The sequence below is a fragment of the Pelodiscus sinensis genome, chromosome 13 (assembly GCF_052426305.1).
Source record: "Pelodiscus sinensis isolate ZL-2025 chromosome 13, ASM5242630v1, whole genome shotgun sequence".
In the NCBI taxonomy this organism is placed as follows: Eukaryota; Metazoa; Chordata; order Testudines; family Trionychidae; genus Pelodiscus; species Pelodiscus sinensis.
Window position 1 is genome coordinate 47848268 of NC_143064.1, and position 14807 is coordinate 47863074.

A 14807-nucleotide genomic window follows, 5' to 3' on the forward strand; every position below is an offset into this window, starting at 1 on the left:
ACCCGGCAGTCAAGGCCTGTGGCTTGTCTCCCCTCCTAAGGACGAGCCCTCCAAGCAGCAGGGGGCTGGGGCAGACTCAGACCCCCCATCGGTAACAGGGCCTAGATCAGGGCTACTGAACACGCGGCCCGTGTGTGTGCGACCCACGGTGCGGTGTGGGGTCAACACGCAGGTGGGATCCTTTGAACACGGCCTCCACTGGGCGCACGCCCCACAGCGGCGAGGTGTCGCCCCGGCGGGTGAGCACTGCAAGACGCAAGCGGACGGGCCGGCTGGAACACATGGGTACCGGGTGTCGGTGTTTCTAGCTCCCAGGGAGGAGGTGCCGGGAGCGCCGGGGCATTGTGGGACGTGCTTTGTATTCATGCCCATCAGGCTGAAAAGCTGTTTGCACGTAGAAGCAACCACGTGGCCCTCGGCCTGTGCTGAGTATCACTGTGGCCCCCGGGGCTTCCACAGTTGAGTAGCCCTGGCCTAGCTGTTCCTTGGAAGTCTCCTGACCAAGCCCCGCCCTGCTTGGCTTCAGGAGGCTGCCCACAGGACGTCGCAAAGGGAAGTAAACAAGCAGCGCGGTGAGGCCAGGCTGCATAATTACAGCCCCTGCAGGGTTTGGTCGGGGACCAGAGGGCATCTCTGATGTGGGCTCCGTTCAGCGTGCGGCGCTGAGCCCCGTGCTCGCTTGCGGCCTCGCTGTGCCTGGAGCAAGCTGCCTGCGGCGAGGCCCCGTCTGGAAGCAGATGGTTCGGATTCGAGGTCTGCAAGGCTGTCTCTGCAAGGCTTTGGGAAACTTTATCCCCTGCCTGACACAGGCTAATTTTAACATGTTTTTATTTGATCTTTTCTTCTTGCCAAGATTTCAATAAAAGCTCCTTGGCAGCGGATTCCTATGTCCGCTCGGCCTTCCCCCGCCCACTCCCAGGGCCTCGCGAGCTGCGCTGGGCTTCCCACAGGAAGCGACGGAGGAACGTTCACTGTCCAAGACGTTGGAGCAACCTCCTGCCCTCGTGGAAGCCCGAGAGCCTCTGCTGCAGCTAGTGGGGGAAATCAAGTTCCAGGCCCAGCGTTGGAGGCAGGGAGGCTCCCACTCCCTGGATCCTCCCCCCTGTAAAACATGCGGCAGTCCGGAGCCCCGCTGGGGAGGAAGACGTGGGGGAGAGGGAGGAGAAAGAGCGAATGGGCCGAGCGCCTGCCCTGCCCAAAGCAGCCCGCAGAACTCGCGGTGTGCAGGGTGGGGAGCCCGCGGAGCGCCACGGCCCATGGTGCTCACAGAACCCCAGAGAAGGGCTGTCGACCGGCCAATCGCACTGACCCAAACACCTTTGCCCCACCCCTTTTCCAAGGCCCCGCCTCCTGCTCACGCCACCGCCCAGTTCTGTCCCGCCCTCACTTTCTCACTTTGCCCAGGCTGGGGCAGGGGGCTAGGGTGACGGAGGGCTACTGGCTCTGGGTGGCTTTCCTCAGGCAGCTCCTGGAAGCGACTGACATGTCCAACTTCTAGGCTCTAGGGCAGCCAGGCAGCTCCATGTGCCACCCCTGCCTGCTGGCGCCACCCCTACAGCTCCTATTGGCTGTAGTTCCCAGCCAATGGGAGCTGCAGAATCAGCACTGAGGGAGGAGGCAGTGTGTGGAGCCAGAGGGACGTGCTGGCTGCTTCAGGGAGATGCATGCGGAAAAACGTGCCAGCTGTCTACACTGGCTGCTTGAGTTTCCGCAAGAGCACTGACTCTGTAAGGTACAAAATCAGAGCTTCTTGCGGAAATACTATGCTGCTCCCATTCAGGCAAAAGTTCCTTTTGTGCAAAGCTTTTATGCAAAAGGGCCAGTGTAGACAGCTCAGATTTGTTTTGCGCAAAAGCACGTCTAGATTGGCCACAGATGCTTTTGCAGAAAAGCACTTTTGCAGAAAAGCATCCGTGCCAATCTAGATGCTCTTTTCTGCAAATGCTTTTAACGGAAAAGTTTTCCGTTAAAAGCATTTGCGGAAAATCATGCCCGTCTAGACGTAGCCCAATTGTATTAACTGCAGGAACACAAAACACTGCAGGGGACCCTCATCTTTTTTCTCGTACCTGTGCCGATTGCAGGAGAAGTGACAGGAAAAAGAGCACAGTCTCCTCAAATTCAAAACCGTTCATTTCGAGTTGATCGGACACTTTTTCTCACAGGGATTCTTGGCGTGGCCGCCAGACTGAAACCTCAGCCGTTCACCCAGCTCCGGCTGTGAGCCCCCGGCCCCAGGTACCCACTGCCTGGCTTGTGTGCCTTCAGCACTGTCCTTGGGCTGGCGACACGTGGAGTGTTTTGTGCCACGTTTGTGTGGCCGAAGACAAGAGAAGGGAAGCAGAGGCAGGCCCTTCCCTGCTGAGTGAGGAAGAGAGCCCATCTGTCAGGACTAGAGCACCGCGTGGAGTGCGCAGTGCGCTGTGAATACCTGCGTCAGGCTGCGGAGGGATGGAGAGGCAGAGGGACAGCTCTCACGTCACCCCTGTGCCTGCGTTTCCCCAGCCACGGCCTGCTGGGTGCTGATTCCTTGCTGGCCTGTGTGTCAGACCCATGTTCCTGGGGGGTTCCACTCTGGTCCCTCTGCACCATTCGCCAGACCGCAGGGCGATGGGGGCATGTGGGTTCACTCTCTGCCGTCTGCTTTGGGCTGGGGGCCCCGGATATTCGGCCCTTGTCCAGACAGGCACTTCACTGGCGAACAGACACGGCTGACAGCGATCCCTAGGCTCCCAGACCAGCCCCGAGTGCAAGCCAGTCTCATTGCCGAGCCCCCGCATGCCGCCCTGGGCCACATGCCGCGGGCAAGGTGCTGCTCTCAGACACCTGACGTCCATCAGCCGTGTGCATGGGTCAAAGGCAGGCTTTCTCCCAGCATGCACTGCTTTGCAGGTGGATGCCGCGGATTCGAGAGGAGCCAGAGGGTTAGGCGGCGGTGCACGGAAAGGGGCCGGGTAACAGGGGAGGGGCTGACTCAGGCTGGGAAGGGGCAGGGTGCATGAGGGAGGAGACGTTGCCTGACGGTGACTGAGGCTGGATGGCTGGGCTCCAATGCACGCGTGGGGGGCACATGTGCTCCTTGTACAACCTGCAGCTTCGCCAGGGGAGGGAGGGAGGCCAGGCAGAAAGAGGGAGGGAGGCCAGGCGGAAAGAGGGAGGGAGGGAGGGCAGGCGGAAGGAGGGAAGGAGGGAGGGAGGCCAGGTGGAAGGAGGGAGGGAGAGAGGGCAGGCGGAAGGCGGAAGGAAGGAGGGAGGGAGGGAGAGAGGGCAGGCGGAAGGCGGAAGGAGGGAGGGAGGGAGGCCAGGCGGAAGGCGGAAGGAGGGAGGAAGGGAGGCCAGGCGGAAGGCGGAAGGAGGAAGGGAGGGAGGCCAGGCGGAAGGCGGAAGGAGGGAGGGAGGGCAGGCGGAAGGCGGAAGGAGGGAGGGAGGGAGGCCAGGCGGAAGGTGGAAGGAGGGAGGGAGGGAGGGCAGGCGGAAGGCGGAAGGAAGGAGGGAGGGAGGGAGGGAGGCCAGGCGGGAGGCGGAAGGAGGGAGGGAGGGAGGCCAGGCGGAAGGCGGAAGGAGGGAGGAAGGGAGGCCAGGCGGAAGGCGGAAGGAGGAAGGGAGGGAGGCCAGGCGGAAGGCGGAAGGAGGGAGGGAGGGCAGGCGGAAGGCGGAAGGAGGGAGGGAGGGAGGCCAGGCGGAAGGTGGAAGGAGGGAGGGAGGGAGGGCAGGCGGAAGGCGGAAGGAAGGAGGGAGGGAGGGAGGGAGGCCAGGCGGAAGGCGGAAGGAGGGAGGGAGGGAGGCCAGGCGGAAGGCGGAAGGAGGGAGGGAGGGAGAGAGGGCAGGCGGAAGGCGGAAGGAGGGAGGGAGGGAGGCCAGGCGGAAGGCGGAAGGAGGGAGGAAGGGAGGCCAGGCGGAAGGCGGAAGGAGGAAGGGAGGGAGGCCAGGCGGAAGGCGGAAGGAGGGAGGGAGGGCAGGCGGAAGGCGGAAGGAGGGAGGGAGGGAGGCCAGGCGGAAGGTGGAAGGAGGGAGGGAGGGAGGGCAGGCGGAAGGCGGAAGGAAGGAGGGAGGGAGGGAGGGAGGCCAGGCGGAAGGCGGAAGGAGGGAGGGAGGGAGGCCAGGCGGAAGGCGGAAGGAGGGAGGAAGGGAGGCCAGGCGGAAGGCGGAAGGAGGAAGGGAGGGAGGCCAGGCGGAAGGCGGAAGGAGGGAGGGAGGGAGGCCAGGCGGAAGGTGGAAGGAGGGAGGGAGGGAGGGCAGGCGGAAGGCGGAAGGAAGGAGGGAGGGAGGGAGGGAGGCCAGGCGGAAGGTGGAAGGAGGGAGGGAGGGAGGGCAGGCGGAAGGTGGAAGGAGGGAGGGAGGGAGGGCAGGCGGAAGGCGGAAGGAAGGAGGGAGGGAGGGAGGGAGGCCAGGCGGAAGGCGGAAGGAGGGAGGGAGGGAGGCCAGGCGGAAGGCGGAAGGAGGGAGGAAGGGAGGCCAGGCGGAAGGCGGAAGGAGGAAGGGAGGGAGGCCAGGCGGAAGGAGGGAGGAGGAAGGGAGGGAGGCCAGGTGGAAGGAGGGAGGGAGGGAGGCCAGGCGGAAGGAGGGAGGGAGGGAGGCCAGGCGGAAGGAGGGAGGAGGAAGGGAGGGAGGCCAGGTGGAAGGAGGGAGGGAGGGAGGCCAGGCGGAAGGCGGAAGGAGGGAGGGAGGGAGGCCAGGCGGAAGGAGGAAGGAGGAAGGGAGGGAGGCCAGGTGGAAGGAGGGAGGGAGGGAGGGAGGGCAGGCGGAAGGCGGAAGGAGGGAGGAAGGGAGGGAGGCCAGGCGGAAGGCGGAAGGAGGAAGGGAGGGAGGCCAGGCGGAAGGTGGAAGGAGGGAGGGAGGGAGGCCAGGCGGAAGGAGGAAGGGAGGGAGGCCAGGCAGAAGGAGAAGGAGGGAGGAAGGAAGGCCAGGTGGAAGGAGGGAGGGAGGGAGGGAGGCCAGGCGGAAGGAGGGAGGGAGGGAGGCCAGGCAGAGGCCAGGGAGGGGAGGAAGGGGAGGAGGGAGGGAGGGAGGCCAGGTGGAAGGAGGGAGGGAGGGAGGCCAGGTGGAAGGAGGGAGGGAGGGAGGCCAGGCGGAAGGTGGAAGGAGGGAGGGAGGGAGGCCAGGTGGAAGGAGGGAGGGAGGGAGGCAGAAGGGGAGGGAGGGAGGCCAGGCGGAAGGTGGAAGGAGGGAGGGAGGGAGGCCAGGCAGGCCAGGTGGAAGGAGGGAGGGAGGGAGGGAGGCCAGGTGGAAGGAGGGAGGGAGGGAGGCCAGGCAGAAGGCGAAGGAGGGAGGAAGGGAGGCCAGGTGGAAGGAGGGAGGGAGGGAGGCCAGGTGGAAGGAGGGAGGGAGGGAGGCCAGGCGGAAGGAGGAAGGGAGGGAGGGAGGGAGGCCAGGTGGAAGGAGGGAGGGAGGGAGGCCAGGTGGAAGGAGGGAGGGAGGGAGGCCAGGCGGAAGGAGGAAGGGAGGGAGGGAGGGAGGCCAGGCAGAAGGCGAAGGAGGGAGGAAGGAAGGCCAGGTGGAAGGAGGGAGGGAGGGAGGGAGGCCAGGCGGAAGGAGGAAGGGAGGGAGGCCAGGTGGAAGGAGGGAGGGAGAGAGGGCAGGCGGAAGGCAGAAGGCGGAAGGAGAGAGGGCAGGCGGAAGGCGGAAGGAGGGAGGGAGGGAGGCCAGGTGGAAGGAGGGAGGGAGGGAGGGAGGCCAGGCGGAAGGAGGAAGGGAGGGAGGCCAGGCGGAAGGGAGGCCTAGCGAGGGAGAGGAAAGGGCTGGCGCGCACGAGTACCGGTAACAGCCCTGGCTGGCCAGCCCGGACGCCTGCAGCCGTTACGCCCGGCCTTTGGGGCAGGGAAGGGGGAAGGCGCGGCTCTGCGGGTCAGGGGCCGGCTGCAGCGTGGCGCCTGCGTGGCCCTTCCTGTGTCTCCGCCTCGTGGGCCTGGTTTCAGAGCTTGCTGAGCTTATCCCATCCCCGCCTGGGAGAGACGCGCAGCCCGGCTCTGTCCCCCCACAGCAGAAACGCCCATTGCTGCCCCCGGGTCAGCGTGCCCCGACTGCCCCATGGGGCTAACCGCTTCCCTGGGAGGGCCCTGAGCCAGGCCAGCTGGTCACCATGGCTCCAGGTGGAGCCCAGTGGCACTTCTGGGGCCTGGAGAACACGCGCTTGTCCCTGCCCTGAGGTGCCCAGGTCCCAGCAACACCCTGAGCGTGCAGACCAGTCCCTCAGCGGGGCGGGAGGGAGCGCGAAGGCTGGCGAATGTGGCTTCAAGACAAGCAGGGCGGCTAGAGCAGATCAGGCTTTTCTATAAGGCCTTTGGTCCGGCAAAGCGGGGTAGTTCCCAGCTCCTCACTGCCTGGTCGCGTCCTCTCTGTCATGGGCTCCACAGCATGGAGGTGGGGGGACAGTCTCTGCAGCCGGCTTTCTCCAGTCCAGCTCCCACAACGGACAGGGGGCCCCCCCAGTCTGGGCAGCGGAGGGAGGCCGAGGGGCCAGCCGCAGGTTTAAGATCACAGCCGGAGGATGGAACATCTTTATTCCAGCCGCCCAGCGCCACTGACACCTCCTTAGCCCCTCGGAGTCTGTGAGCCGCCCAGAGGGGACCACCCCCTCCCAGACTGAGGCCGCTTCGGCTTTCGATGAAGGAGAACACCGAGAAGAAAGACCAGCGGTAAAATTCCCTGGGGGAGCACAGAGCATGGACTGTCTCTGCAAGGAGCTGAGAAACCCGTGCGAATACTTACGACTGCAGGGATGCAGGGGGGAGCAGACACCTCAGCTTCATCTACCAAGGGTCAGTTCTTGGCGCAGGGTCTGCGCTGTGTCTCGCGCACCCTGCTACGGAGCCACGCCGTGCGACCGCTGGTCTCAGAGGCAGCGCCGGTTCTTTTCATGCCGTTCTACTATTTACCATCACTCACTCTCTGTTGCTAGTGCGTCTCATTGCTGTGGTTTTCCTTTCGGCTGGGTCACTGTACAGCAACTGCCAGTTGTAGGCTTCTGTAAGCAGGAGAGAGCAAAGTTAAAACATCAATGCAGGAAGAAAACAGAGACACGTGGTAATGGCAGGTTTTGTTGCAAAAACCAGCTAACTTTTCACACACGACAGCTGTAACAACATGGGGTACGTGTCTAACACTGTCCATACACCCCCCAGCATCTCCGAGTGCTTTGCAAGCATGAACAAACGAACAACCCTCTGGAGAGGCAGTGGGGGAAACCGAGGCACGGAGCAATTAAGTGACATAGGAATCACTGGTAGCACTAAGACTAGAACCCACGTGCCCTGACTCCCCATTTCACGTGATGCGGTGATGTAAACCAAACACTTGTATGTCTCCAAACCACAATTTGCTACCCAGGCTGAGTCCTGTAGCTACGCCTGGCATTTCCCATAGTGACCTCCAGGATGCGATCAGAATTTGTCTAACAGCAGGGAACTAGCTGTCCTGTTCCCCCGGGAGAGCTCTGTTCCTTTCCCCAACCGACCTCAACATTACCCTCCAACTCCTGCCAAAAACCCAAAATACGCACATACAATGGGCCTGTTTGTGCTTTTGGAAGCCAGAGATCTCGCTAGCTTGTGATTCCCTGGTAGACCCCAAGGCCTCTAATGCCGAAGGCTCTGCTTTAAACTGTCTCCCATTGTCGTCGGTTCTGTTACAGTTTACAAGCTGGAAGGCAGCAGGGAAGTCCTGGTTGTCACATTTTTCTCGCGGTCACATGACAGACTCTGCCGAAGCGGGTCTCTGCCCACGAAAGCGTGTGCTCCACTGAATCTGTTAGGCTATCACAGCGGTTCCCAAACTTCTTGGCATCACGCCCCCCTTTTTGATTTTTGAAAAACCCTCCTGCCCCCTTTCCAAACAGCAGCAAAAAAAAGAGCAACTGAACAGGGCAGCAAAGCTTGCTGGGGGGGGGGGGGGGCTGGGTCACCTCATGCCCCCCCTGGAATTTCTTCATGCCCCCAGTTTGGGAACCCCTGTAAGGTGCCACATTGTTATGACTCTGCTCCTACTCACACCAGAGGCAGCTGGTGACTTGAAGGTGAGCAGCATTAGTGATGTGGACTAGTACCCAGGCTGCTTTAAACAAGACCCCCCCACCCCCCCGCACACTATGGGCGAGGACAACAGCAAAATCAAGAAACCGTCGGAAATGTAACAGAGGGAAGCCAGTGGGACAGCCATTCACACACTCACAGACACACACTCAGCCAAGGCCTCTGAGCAGCAAGGTGTGAGTCTGGGTTCAGGTTACTTTCTGGGGAAATGTGTATTTCTGTGGTTTAGGGACGGGTGCATTTATGTTTATTATGCTGGCAGTGGGAGATGTAAGATGCTCTTTACTTAGTTCTTTGCTTTTATGTGGCTGGTAAATGAACTCATCGGTAGCTACCTTTTTGCAGCATGGCCAACTCCAAGTATTCAAAGATCATGAGTTGTACTTCCCAACATCCTGAGATTGGCTTAAAAATAACGAAATTTAAAACCCCTCATTTTAGGATTTTTTCTTTGTCTTCTGGTTTGTGAGGCGCTAGGTTACGCACAGGTCACATTTTCAAGGTTTTCTCTGCAACGAGGAGGGGTAGAAACCTACTTTTTGCAAGGCAAGCTGATCTTCTCAAGTCATTTCCTGATTCCGGGAGCTGGGGGTTCATAAAAACATCAACTATCACAAGGCACTTGATAAAATCGTGAGGACGGTTAATCTGTATTTGTCGCTTAGCAACTTAAATTGCTCTTTTAAATGACATTTTTGGTGGGTTCCCCCCCAATTCTTGTGTTTCCTGCTTTGTGCAACCGACCTGGTTCCACCTGTACAGTTTTAGGTAACTAGCACGGATCAGCGGGTTATTACAACAAAAGGGTCAGTGCAGACAGCCAGACGAGCGACATCCACCTTCCCTCAACAGCGCTGGAAAGCGCCTGTCGGGGAGAATGCTTTGTGTACACCAGCCTGACAGGGCGCCAGGCACACGCAGTACCCCAGCTGGGAACGGTGCGCCATGTTGTAGTGGGGCCTGAGAGCCGTCCCCGTTTGGGTCTGTTCATGAGCGTGCAGGCTGGGCGCTAGGCTGCCGCAGGGCACCCGGCATGAGGCTCGAAAGCACCGGTGGGGCAGTGCTGTACACCCCTGAGGCACGAGGGGCAGCGTGGGTGGAGCCGGGCACGGCTCAGGGCAGGTGTTGCGAGTGGTTTGAACACAGAACCCCACGCAGTCCCGCCGGCAGCCGGCTCCCTCCAGTCAGCCCGCGGCTGCAGGGAGCGCAGCCCCTCCTATACGGGTGAGGGGAGCTGCCCACCTGCTCCGGCACCAGGGCCTTTGCAGGAGGAAACCTCCGCTCGTCCCGACCTGGGTGCACGGGAGGGGCCCAGCGGGTTGCAGACGCCCAGGACGTGTTTTTGTGGCCCGGGGGAAGCCATTTCGCTGGGCTCCTGGCCGCAAAGGAGCTTGGCGAGAGCTGGAAACCCTGACTGCAAGCAGATGGGGCCGCGGTGGGCTCCTGCTCCGTCCCCCCAGGGTAGGTGGGGAGGAGGTGTGATGAGCTCTCGAGGGCAGCAGTGACCCCTGGGCTAATGGGGTGGCCGAGCTCCGCAGGAGTCTGCCTGGGAGGAGGCCATGAGGGCACGTGATGGGAGGGGGTGGGAGGATCCTGAGAGGGGGCATCAGGGCAGTGACCTTCCCCGTCCTCCCCGACTGCCCCATCTGCAGGCTGCTGCCCTGCCCCCCGCCGCTGCGCCCCCTGGTGGTTGCTCTAGGAAGCCCTCGCTGGGTCTCTGCGAGCAGCTGGCTGGCCCCGTGGCTCTGGCTCTCCCGTGTCCTGCGGAGGGCGCAGGACAGACAGAAGGGGGGCGAGGGGCTGAGTAACACGAGGAGATAGAAGAGCTGGGTTCACGCAGGACACTGCAGATGTCCACCCAGGGACACGTCAGCCTGTGGCGGTTCTGGGCGGATGGGCCAGACCTGGGAAAGGGAGGCCGGCGGGACCATCTCTGCTCAGACGCAGCCTGCGCTGGAAGGAGCTGGCTGGTCTGAGAAGGATGCAAGAGGAGCTCAGGCCAGCGGGAGTGTGCGCTTGTCCCCAGGGCGGAAAGGCTCTGCGGAGCAGGAGGGGGTGGGACCAAGCCGGAGAGGCAGGATGGATCCATCGTCTCGGACACTGTAAGCCAGGGGCTCCCGACCTTTCCAGAGTCCTGCCCCCTTCGGGAGTCTGGTTTATTGGAGGACGGGTCTGGAAGCAGCATGAGAAAATGCAGGGAAGGCAAGTGCAAAGTAGGAAGGAAAAACTAAAGGCTGAGCAACGCCTGGGCTTGGTGGGCGCGCTGACAGGGGCAATAGTGGATCACAAATGGAAGGAGTCAGCAACAGGATGCAGCTGCGGAGAGGCTACTACCACGGTTTGACTCACGGTATTTCCAGAAACTCACCCTAGAGTCCACCAGTCCCTTTGGGTCCTCTGCAGACGTGACCAGCAAAGATTTTAGATCATCCCCTAGTTCAAAGAGTAAACTGATCCCCAAGGGCCCTTGCTAGACAGCCCTGCTCAGTGACTTTTCCCTAGGAAGAACTACAGTTTGAGATCTGCCTGGCATCCAGGGTCGATTCTACCAAACATTGTGGCTGGTCAGTCCCAGGGAATGTACGGTTTTAATCCAAATGTAATGTGGTGCTTGGTCAAATGCCTTGGAGGAATGCAAATATTCTATAGTGATACAGTTGCCTTTCCCAGGTAGACTCATATTTTTTTTTTAAGAAAGACAATAGGTTTGTGTGACAAGGCCTGCTTTCCATAGAACCATGCCGACTGGTATTCATTATATTTGTAGCCTCTAATTTTAGCCAAAATAACTACTCCACTATTTTACTAGGGATCTGTGTCCAGCTGATCAGTCTGTAGGTGCCTTTTACAAGTATTGGAACTACTATGCTGGCAGCTCTGAAATCTGTGGTATTTTCCTGGGTGCTGAATCTTTGAGAGCTTTTCTTCCAGTTATCTCAGCTGAAAAGGTGATAACAAAACTCAACGCAACCCAAGGAATTTTGAATAGCATGACTGACGGCTACTTTGCCTCTGATGTGATCAGTTTTCGCTTGCATGGCACCCTTGAGCAGGCCTCCAGAATAAAAAGGGTTAATAAGGCCTGTATTTTCGTAAAAAACAAAAACAAAACAGAAAAAAATCCTTTAAACCAAATCAGAATAAGCTGTCTGAGGCCTGCTTGATCCCTAACAAACAAGCCAAGAAGGGAGAAGCCCAGTGTGTTTCTTTTTGCAGGTCACGTTTCTCCGTGGCCTCTCCCGGACTTGAACAGAAGTATATCAGAGATAAGCCGATGCCAGAGAGATGATTCATCCAACACTGAGCCTGGAAATGTGCAAAAGTGCACAAACTCTGGGAAAATCGACAGCCAGACAGTGCCTGGATTGTTGGAGCAGGGTGACTCTCCTCCCCCTGCTGCTAGAGACAGGTCCCAGGGGATCCTTTCGGAAGATGCCTCTCTCCCTTCTCACAGACGTCTCGCGTAGTCCCTTTCCTTGGGCTGTTGTCTGCATCCCATGGCACTGGGAACCCGCACAGGTCCTGCGGGCAGACACATGCGTCTGTAGCAGTCACATGGTCCGTCGACAGTAGAGAGCCGGGTTATGGTCTGTGTGAAACAACAGCAACAAATACGGAATTTTTGGCTAGCCCTGAAGGCATAAAATAGACCGTCGCTTTCATTGGACTCCTCATTGGTCCTACCCCTTCCTGCTGGCTTAGTGCCCACGGGCTCGTGTTTCCCATCCCTGTGCTAGTTCCAGCCCCCTCGGGCTAGCAAAGGGGAGACTCACAGAAGATTAGGGTGGTGGAAGAGACCTCAGTAGGGCACCCGATCCAAGCCCCTGCTGGAGAGCTGGTGTAGGCAGAGTTCTGGGTGTTTGCGGGGGTTTTAAGCTCCATGCACTGCGCAGAACAGGTCCGTGTGGCTGCCTGGGTCACTGTCTAGCTGCCACTGTTGCTACCAAAAAGGGTGCTGAGTAAGTGGTAGCAGCGGGGGCAATTTTTGGTGAAATAATGGGAGCCTCATGGGAGCCAGCACCAGATCAGGACTCAGTGTTTCCAGGAGCTCTCCCCTTGCTGGTAAGATCTGGGGGGCTCAAGAGGGAGTTTTGTGATTCCAGCACCCCATGATGGTGACACAAAAGGGTTCGGATAATCCCAAGCCTGTGATGCAAACAGGAGTGGACAGTCTGTGCCTACGCTGGACACACGGCGGGCTTGCAGTACCCATCAACACCTCCAGAAAGCCTCCAGCGCCACCCTGCCGGGGCCCAGCACCATAGGGGAGCCGGCGCTCCAGTGACCGGGCACGTTTGTGTCCCCTCAAACAGCCTTTAGTGGACACCCCCTGGCACTGTCTGGTAGCAGAGCTCATTGGAACGGGGGTGACGAGAGGTGACTGGTGGGGACCATCCGGGTTCCTCCTCCCCAGCGCGTGCCAGGCCTGTGGCAGGGTAAGGCCTTTGTCTGTAGCCAGACTGGAAGAGCAGCCGCCAGTAGCTGAGAATCAGGCGTCACATCCCCATTCCATCCAGATTACACTGAAACAGTCACACCAGGCTGTTACGCAGGCGACCCCCATGCGGCCAATAACACCAGAGAGAAACAGACCGCAAGAGGGTTAAAGGGTTAGTCTGAGAGGGTTAGTCTGAGAGCATTTCACCTGGCCAGAAACACTTCATCAACAGGCGGGGTTGTGAAACCCTCTTTCCTCCACTGCGCTGTCGTTCCGGCGCCCATGTTCCTATTGTGTGTCCGTGTGATCTCTGGCTGGTTTTTCAGGGTTTCTGTCTGCTGGATCATTACATCGGATAAGGTGGTGGGACAAAACCGGTTACAGAATGTCTGGGTTGGTCAGTACAGGCGGGCTGTGTCTAGACTGGCAAGTTTTTCTGCAAAAGCAGCTGCTTTTGTGGAAAAACTTGCCAGCTGTCTACACCGGCCGCTTGAATTTCCGCAAGAACACTGGCTTCCTACTGTCTGAAATCAGTGCTTCTTGCGGAAATACTATGCTGCTCCTGTTCGGGCAAAAGTCCCTTTTGCGCAAAACTTGCGCAAAAAGGCCAGTGTAGACAGCTCAGATTTGTTTTGCGCAAAAAAGCCCTGATGCCGAAAATGGCGATTGGGGCTTTTTTGCGCAAAAGCGCGTCTAGATTGACACGGACGCTTTTCCGCAAAAAGTGCTTTTCCATTAAAAGCATTTGCAGAAAATCATGCCAGTCTAGACGTAGCCGTGGAGTAAAAGAAGTGGGCGAGGCAAAGCGAAGCAGGACTCGCGTTCCACTGCATGACGCGGGGTCCAAGAAGAAGGCCCTCAGAAAGAAGGGCCAGAAAAATAAGGCGGAAAGACCGAGGAGGTGAAGAACTCGCTTCCCAGGCACAGTCTAAGGTCAGAGCTGCACCGTGCTACCGTCTGGAGAGGCAAGAGCCCTCAGCTCCCTCCTTCTCTCCCTGCTCCCCGAAGCCAGGCAGGCACGCCCACTGGCCCCTGGAGACAGCCCTGTGACTGTGGGAGCCGGCAAGAGGCTAATTAGCAGCACAGGCCTCGGCAGCCATCTTCTGGGGACTGCCTGAAACTGCAGCCCCTGCAACACCCCTGAAGGGAGCAAAGCGTCGGCCGCACTTCCTGCAGAGGACGTGAGGTTCCAGTAAGGAGGAGGGTTGGTGTCAAGGCTTGGGCATGATAAATGCAGAAGTGGGAGCCTGCAAAAGGACCCCACAACCTGATCTCGACAGGCTGTGACGTAGTGGGGGTACCTGGCTGGTTTCTATGCTGCTGGCTCTGGGGTAACCCCCACTGGCTGCCGTGGGGACCACGACCCAGCAAAACAGGATGAGTCACTATGCAAACAAGTGGCCAGACACCCCCCATGGAGAGGAACAAAGGGAGGTGGATGCTGCCCTGGCTGGGGGGCAGGGCTGGAAGAGGGTTAGTGAGTTGCTGGCTGTCTGAGAGCATGGAGGAGACAGCCTAGGGGAAGGGGCTGGAGTTTAGGGGCCCAGTCTCCCCCATCTCAAGGGGGCCTGAGGCATCCTAGCCCAGCTCTGGGACCAGATTACATCTGTGCTGTGCTGTACCCTGGAGAGGCAATAAACTTCCTCTATTCCACCGGCTGGTGCAGTCTGTTTGTGCCATTTCAGGGTGCAGGAGATGGGGGACCCCAACGCGCCGTCACACAGGCGTTGGTCTAAAACTCCCCCCACAACCCTAAAAACCTAGATTTTGGGGATAGAAATCCGCTGCCACCATCAAGTGCTTTTGAACCCACAAACAGGGGTGGATACTTGCGACCACCCCAGGGCACCCCAAGCTCTTTCCCCCAGAGAGCTCGAAAAAGAAAAGAGAAAATGCAAACTGCAGTCTGTGGCTGCTCTCCCCTCGTCAGAGGCAGGCAGATCCCACAGACGGATTCTCCAGGACACAGAACTGAACCAACACCAGGTTAATAGAAAAGAAAGAACTTTTATCATCAAAACAATACTCCTGTTGTAAGCAGAATGACTAAATGGAAAAAGTCACCGATTAATATACTCGTGGGGACGCCCATGGGCCAAAACGTAGTTACAAAAGAGAGGAAAACCCATTTCTAACAGCACAGGCATCAAATCCAAAGTCCCGCAACAGAAAACAATACAACCTAACAGATTTAACTAAAATTTACCTACTTACACATTATGAAGAGTCTTTTTCTTGGCAAGAGACATGTCTTCTGTCTCCCTCAGTATCTAGAGCAAACTGGCTTGGAGACAAAGGAGGGAAAACCAAAAATTCCTTTGTCTCACTTTGAAATCCCTATC